Source organism: Lathyrus oleraceus, chromosome 7 (genome assembly GCF_024323335.1).
Source record: "Lathyrus oleraceus cultivar Zhongwan6 chromosome 7, CAAS_Psat_ZW6_1.0, whole genome shotgun sequence".
NCBI lineage: Eukaryota > Viridiplantae > Streptophyta > Magnoliopsida > Fabales > Fabaceae > Lathyrus > Lathyrus oleraceus.
This window is the reverse complement of record NC_066585.1, coordinates 180,043,883-180,051,330: the sequence shown is the minus strand read 5'-3', so window position 1 is coordinate 180,051,330 and position 7,448 is coordinate 180,043,883.

Genomic DNA, 7,448 nt, shown 5'->3' with positions numbered 1-7,448 from the left:
TGGTTTCTGAAATTGTACTCATTGTAATCCTTCCAAAATTTTATGAATAAAAAGAGATTTTATGGTCATTTGAATTGTTATTATTGTTGATTATTGTTATTACTAATTGAAAATATTTGCAAATGAGACTTCATATGTTCCTTGAAATTAAAAGCAATAAAAAATATTGCATTTCATGCATCATTTTCATAACATGTTTCTTCCGCCAAATGTCTTATCAGTTCTTCTTTTGTGTATCAGACAAGCTGACTCATCACTAAACACCCGAGCTAGTCGTCTGAAAAGAATGGAGCATCTTGAACAAGAGAACATGGAGCTTAAGCATGATATTTCTAGACTCACAACCTTGATGGGTTTGTGATTGTTGCTCAGAACCAACCGTCTCCATCTCCTGCAACTCCTCCTCCTTAGAGGACTGTTATTTCAGAGATTACTTCATCATTTGTGCCTGTGGTTGCTAGCCACTCTGTTCCTACCATGCCTATTGGGTTCCCATGGTGAATGCCACCAATTTTTTTGCCTTAAGGGTACGCGCCAACATTTGCTTCTGTGTCGGTATCTAGCCCGGTTCTGTCAGTGCCTCCTCTAATTCTGCATACTCTACCTCGTATTGAGGATATCATTTACCACTCTGAGTTGTCTGAAGGTACATATGTTTATGAAAAGATGGATGAGATGAAAGATCAGTTTCTTGATCTGCGCAAGGAATTGAAGACCCTAAGAGGAAATGATTTATTCGGTAAGAGTGTTGTCGAGCTTTGTTTGGTGCCTAATGTCAAGATTCTTGTGAAGTTCAAGGTCCAAGACTTTGAAAAATATAAGGGGAATACTTGTCCTCTGAGTCATCTTGTCATGTATGCTAGAAAGATGTCTACTCAGGCCGACAACGATCAGCTGCTTATTCATTACTTCCAAGATAGTTTATTTGGTGCTACACGTAGGTGGTACATGGGCGTGGACAGTGCTATCGTTCGTACTTTTAATGACTTGGGTGAGGCCTTTGTCAAACAATATAAGTACAATGTTGATATGGCTCCAGATCGTGACCAACTTCGGTCAATGTCTCCGAAGGACAAAGAGACATTCAAAGAATATGCTCAAAGATTGAGGGAGTTAGCTGCTCAGATTAGCCCAACTTGGAGGAAAAGGAAATGACCAAGATATTCTTTAAAAGGCTGAGTTCATTTTACTATGAACGTATGATTGTAAGTGCCCCTAATGATTTCACCTAAATGGTGAACATGGGGATGAGATTAGAAGAAGGAGTCCGAGAGGGACAATTATCCAAAGATGAAGCGTTGGCGAGCAAGAAATACGGTGGTAGCTTCTCCAAAAAGAAGGAAGGAGAAACTAATGCAGTATCAGCAAAGAGGCAGAGGAGGCCTCATGTGAGGAAGAATTCTCAGTCCCATCAACATCAGCATCAAGTATCATCAGTAATTCCAGTCTTTACCAATAATTCAACCAATCAATGAGTTCCTATTTAATAAAAACATCAATAACAACCGCAACAACGCACCAACTACAACGACAACAATCATCATCAAAACTTTGAGAGGAAGAAGGTATCTTTTGACCCTATTCCTATGACATATGCTAAAGTTTACCCTTCCTTGGTAGTCAAAAATCTTATCCATACAAGGAATCCTCCACAAATTCCTAACCATTTCCATGGTGGTTCAAACCTGACTTGCATTATGCTTTTCACCAAAGAGTACCTGGTCATGATATTGAAAACTGTTATGCCTTCAAGCACGAGGTTCAAAAGCTGGTCAAGAGCGGTATGGTATCCTTTGAGGATAGAGCGCCATATGTTAAATCTAACTTGTTGCCTGCTCATGGCAACGCTTATGTGAACATGGTAGATGACTGTCCTGGGAATTTCAGAGTCTTTGATGTTCGTTGTATCCGTAGGTCCTTGGCGGATATTCACAGAGACTTGTGTCTGGTAAGCCATTATGAACATGACCATGATGGTTGTGTTATTTGTAGCGTTAACCCTCGAGGGTGTGTAATTCTTAAGAGGGATATTCAAAAGTTGATGGATGAAAATATTATTCAAGTTCAACAGTCGAGGTATATGGGAAATGATGTGAACTTTATTGTACCAGTGTTCAAAACCCCTGAGTGGGTAGTTATTCAATTTGATAGCAGCAGCAAGAAAGAAAACAGATTGATATCGCCGTTAGTTATACGGTTATCGGGCCTCGTCCCCTATTCACCCAATACAGCTTTTTCGTATAACTATAATGCCACCATGATTGAGAATGGTCAAGAGGTTCCTCTTCCAGTCGCAAGTTCAATGGTTAGTATCGCAAATATAGTGAAGATGGCCCGTAGTGGTCGTGCGTTCAACCCATTATTTCCTAAGGTTGTAGAAGCTCTTTCAGTGGGTAAGAAGGCAGAAGTTCCTGCAGTGGATGCAATTAGTGCTCCAACTTGTCAATTTGGTGAATCCAGTAGGTTGAAGGCTAATGATGAAGATGAGGTATTGCGCCTGATTAAGAGAAGTGAATTTAACATTCTGGAGCAGTTGCTTTAAATTCCGTAAAAAATTTATGTGATGTCATTATTGATGAATTTTGAGGCACACATGGAGGCTTTGCAGAGAGTATTGGAACAAGCCTACGCGGAACACGATGTTACTGTGGATCCGTTTGACCATATTGTTGCCAACATTACTTCTTGTAATAACCTGAGCTTTTATGATAAAGAACTTCCGAGGAAGGTAGAAATTACAACTTGGCGCTTCACATTTCAATGAATTGCAAGGAGGACGTTTTGTCCAATGTGTTGGTTGATACTGGTTCATCATTGAATCTGTTGCCCAAGTCAATTGTGGAAAGACTTTCTTATCAAGACGCCCCGATGAGGTACAATGGCGTGGTGGTTAAAGCGTTTTATGGTTCTTGAAAAGTTGTCATTGGAGAAGTGAATCTTCCGGTTAAGATAAGTTTGAGTGATTTTCAAATTCCTTTTCAAGTGATGGATATTTGTAACACCCCTTTTTCTATCCCAAAATACTTAACATATAATCAGAGTAAATAAGCACGCATATAAACAAAAGGGCGTCACATCGACGTTTTCAAAAACTAAAAGCTTTCAAAAACCAAACATCATTCATCATCAATATCCAATACACCTGGTCATTTAAAATAACACATCTTACTTATCATGAATATTTAAGCATAGGCCTTCGCAGCGGAAAATAATGAATACTCATGTATTTCATAAAATGATCCATGTCCCATACCATGATCATCTCTCAACAATCACCTCAGGATGAAATAAAAGAAGCAATAACATAAGGCATAACCAAATGAGATATGAGTTCAATACTACTAATCTACCCAGTGTTACATGACCAGAGCATTGACTCACTACTTAGTCTTCAAACTAAAATACGGGAACTCTCCGGCTAACTCGAGCGAGCTACCGTCCACTTACTTCAGCAATACTACTCTGGAGTATCTGCACGATACCCATGTAAAGGTAACATTCAAACAGAAAGGGTGAGAATTCAAATCATTATGAAGAGTATAATAAGGCACAATGATTAAATCAACAATTAAAGGTATTCATCACACTTCGTATAACCATATAAATAATATTCGTCAACATTTATTTCATATGTTTCAAACATCCATCAAACTCAAGGAGTACAATATTAACATCCAATACTATATTCCCAAAATACACATAACTACAATTATCACATAATCACATACGTTGCCAAGTTATGTACTCAAACATCACCAAATTCAATTACCATGTCTCATACACACATCACAATCACAATAATACATACACTCAATCATCACATAACTCTAATGTGACTCAATGCAAGACATGTGACTCTATGCATGCGGTACCTCAATGTGAACCCAACGTTTCACCGCTTTCCGATTCAATATCTAGAATCCAAGCCACGCTTCTGATCCGGACAAGATCAAAGCCACTACCACGCCTATTTCCAATTAAGGATCAACGTGTGCTACGTCTATTTCCAATTAAGGATCACCGTCTACTACCACGTCTATTTCCAATTAAGGATCAACGTGTGCTACGCCTATTTCCACTCAAGGATCAACGTCTAATACCATGTGAACCCACAGTTTCACCGCTTCCACAATGAAGCCGACCATGCCATGAATGAATGTACAAATACTAACACACAAGCAATTAAGATCATCTCTACCATCTTAACAGTCCACATATCACCATAATTCAACTCTATGAATTATCCACCAATGGTACATATACACATTCATGACAAATACACCATTCACATAATATGCAATTAAGATCATCTCTACCACCTTAATCCTTCTACATATAACCATAATTCAACTCTATGAATTATCCACCAATAGTACATATACACATTCATAACAATATATCATTCACAAATATAGGCTAGTATCAAATGCGCCCACATAGATTTCATTCCAAAACGAATACAACATTTAAATATCAATTTTTCACTTTTCAAACAGTGTTAACCGGTTAACGCATATGGTTAATCGGTTAACATAAAACAGAATCAATTTCCTGGCAATTTTCAATAGTGTTAACCGGTTAACGCATTTGGTTAACCGGTTAACGCAAGACAGAACACAATTCTAACAGGTTTTCAACAGTGTTAACCGGTTAACGCTTTTGGTTAACCGGTTATCGCAAAACAGAATGCTATTCCTGCGTTAGCAAAAAAACAGAATGCAGAATTTCCTGCGTTTTTCATCGTTGGAGGACTTTCGGACCTCCGATTTCGATTCCGTAAAAAGCTACATGTTCAGAAAATTATAATTCATACAATACTCTAAATATATAACGTTAATTTGCAGTTTTAACACAATCAATCACCAAAATTCAAGAATAATCATCAAAACCTAATAATTTCAAACAACCATACAAAATTAGGGATTTTAACCTAAACATACATCTACCTACTGACCCAATCATACTAACCCATAATAATAAGGATTCTCCCCTTACCTCTTCAATTTTCTAGAAACCCTAGCTTCTCTCTTGTTCTTCCCCTCTTCTCCTTATTTTTCCTCTTTCTTTCTCTATTGCCTTCAATGAGCTAATGAATCCTAATTCTCACTCTACTACCTCTTATATATAGTATTGTATTTGGGCTTAAAGAGTGATATCTCCAATTTAATTAATAGGCCAATAAGACCTAATATTTAAATATCTCTATTTAATTCAAATAAATCAAACCAACTCAATATACACACCAAGTTAATTAATTCCATTATTCATTATATCTCCTATCAACTAAATAATTAATTAACACCCCAAATTAATTAATATAATCGATTATTATACTACGTAACAACCAATTAATTAATTAACACTCCAAATAAATAAAATAAAATATATTAATACTAACATAAAAAATAATTACTAAAATTGGGTTGTTACAACTCTCCCCCACTTAAAAGATTTTTGGCCTCGAAAATACCTCAAACGAACAACTCTGGATACGATTCCTTCATCTTATCCTCGAGTTCCCAAGTAATATTGCCATTGACGACTCTGCCCCATATCACTTTCACCAAAGCAATCTCCTTACCACGAAGCTTCTCCACTTCTCGATCTTCAACTCGCATAGATGATGTATCGACCGTCAAATTATCCCGCACTTGAACATCATCTAATGGAACAACATGCGATGGATCCGCAATGTACCTCCTCAACTGAGACACATGGAACACATCATGAAGATTAGAAAGTGATGGTGGTAATGCAATCCTATATGCCACTTCACCTACCTTCTCGGAAATTTGATAAGGACCAATGAAACCCGACTTCAACTTACGCGACTTCAAAACTCTACCAACACCCGTTATTGGTGTAACTCGAAGAAACACATGCTCATCTTTATCAAACTCAATAGCTTTCCTCCTCTTATCATGATAACTCTTTTGACGACTCTAAGAAGCCTTCATCTTCTCTTGAATCATCTTAATCTTATATGTAGTCTCTTGAATCAACTCGGGTCCAACCACAACACTCTCTCCCGATTCGTACCAACACAAAGGAGTTCTACACTTTCTACCATAAAGAGCCTCAAAAGGTGCCATTCCAATACTCGAATGGAAACTGTTGTTATACGTAAACTCAATCAAAGGCAAGAAACTATCCCAATTTCCTCCTTGTTCCAAAACACAAGACCTCAAAAGATCTTCAAGTGACTGAATAGTCCTCTCCGTTTGACCATCAGTTTGCGGATGATACGCCGAACTCAAACGCAACTTCGTACCCAAAGCACTTTCCAAACCTTCCCAAAATCTCAAAGTGAACCTCAGATCTCTATCCGAAACAATGCTCGACGGAATACCATGCAAACACACAATCCTCTTAATGTACAACTTAGCAAGTCTCTCCATCGAATATCCATCCTCATCGGAATAAAATGAGCACATTTCGTCAACCTGTCCACAACGACCCAAATCGCCTCACAATTACTCAATGTTCTCGGCAAACCCGAAACAAAATCCATAGAGATACTATCCCACTTCCACTCGGGAATAGATAACGGTTGCATCAAACCAGACGACTTTTGATGTTTAATCTTTGACTTTTGACAAGTCAAACATGAACACACAAATTCCGCTACATCCTTCTTCATACCTTGCCACCAAAACATCTTCCTCAAGTCTTGATACATTTTAGTAGCACCAGGATGAATACTCAGACCACTTTTATGCCCTTCCTCAAGAATCCTCTTTCTCAAATCCGCAACATCCGGAACACAAACTCGACCACGACACCTCAAGATACCATTCTCATAAATCCTAAAGTCACCACCTTTTCCTTGATTAATCAATGTCATAACATTGACTAATTTCAAATCTGACTTCTGACCTTCTCTAATTTCGTCAAGAATGCCACATGTAAGCTTCAACATACCCAGCTTAACACACGAAGACGTCGCTTCACAAACCAAACTCAGATCTCTAAATTGCTCCAACAATTCAAACTCTCGAATCATCAACATAGACATGTGTAATGACTTCCTACTCAATGCATCGGCTACCACATTCGCCTTTCCAGGATGATAATTCAAACCAAAATCACTTTCAAGAATTCCAACCATCTTCTTTGCCTCATGTTCAATTCCTTCTGATCGAACAAGTACTTCAAACTCTTGTGATCACTAAACACATCAAATCACGATCCAAACAAATAATGTCTCCAAAGCTTCAGCACAAACACAACGACGGCCAATTCTAAATCATGCGTCGGATAATTCCTCTCATGAACTTTAAGTTGCCTTGAAGCATAAGCTACCACTTGCTCTTTTTGCATCAAAACACCTCCCAAACCCAGCAAAGAAGCATCACAATACACAGCGAAAGTTTCTAACGAATCCGGTAAAATCAAAATAGGAGCCGTAGTCTATCTCCTCTTAAGCTCTTGAAAATTCGTTTCACAGT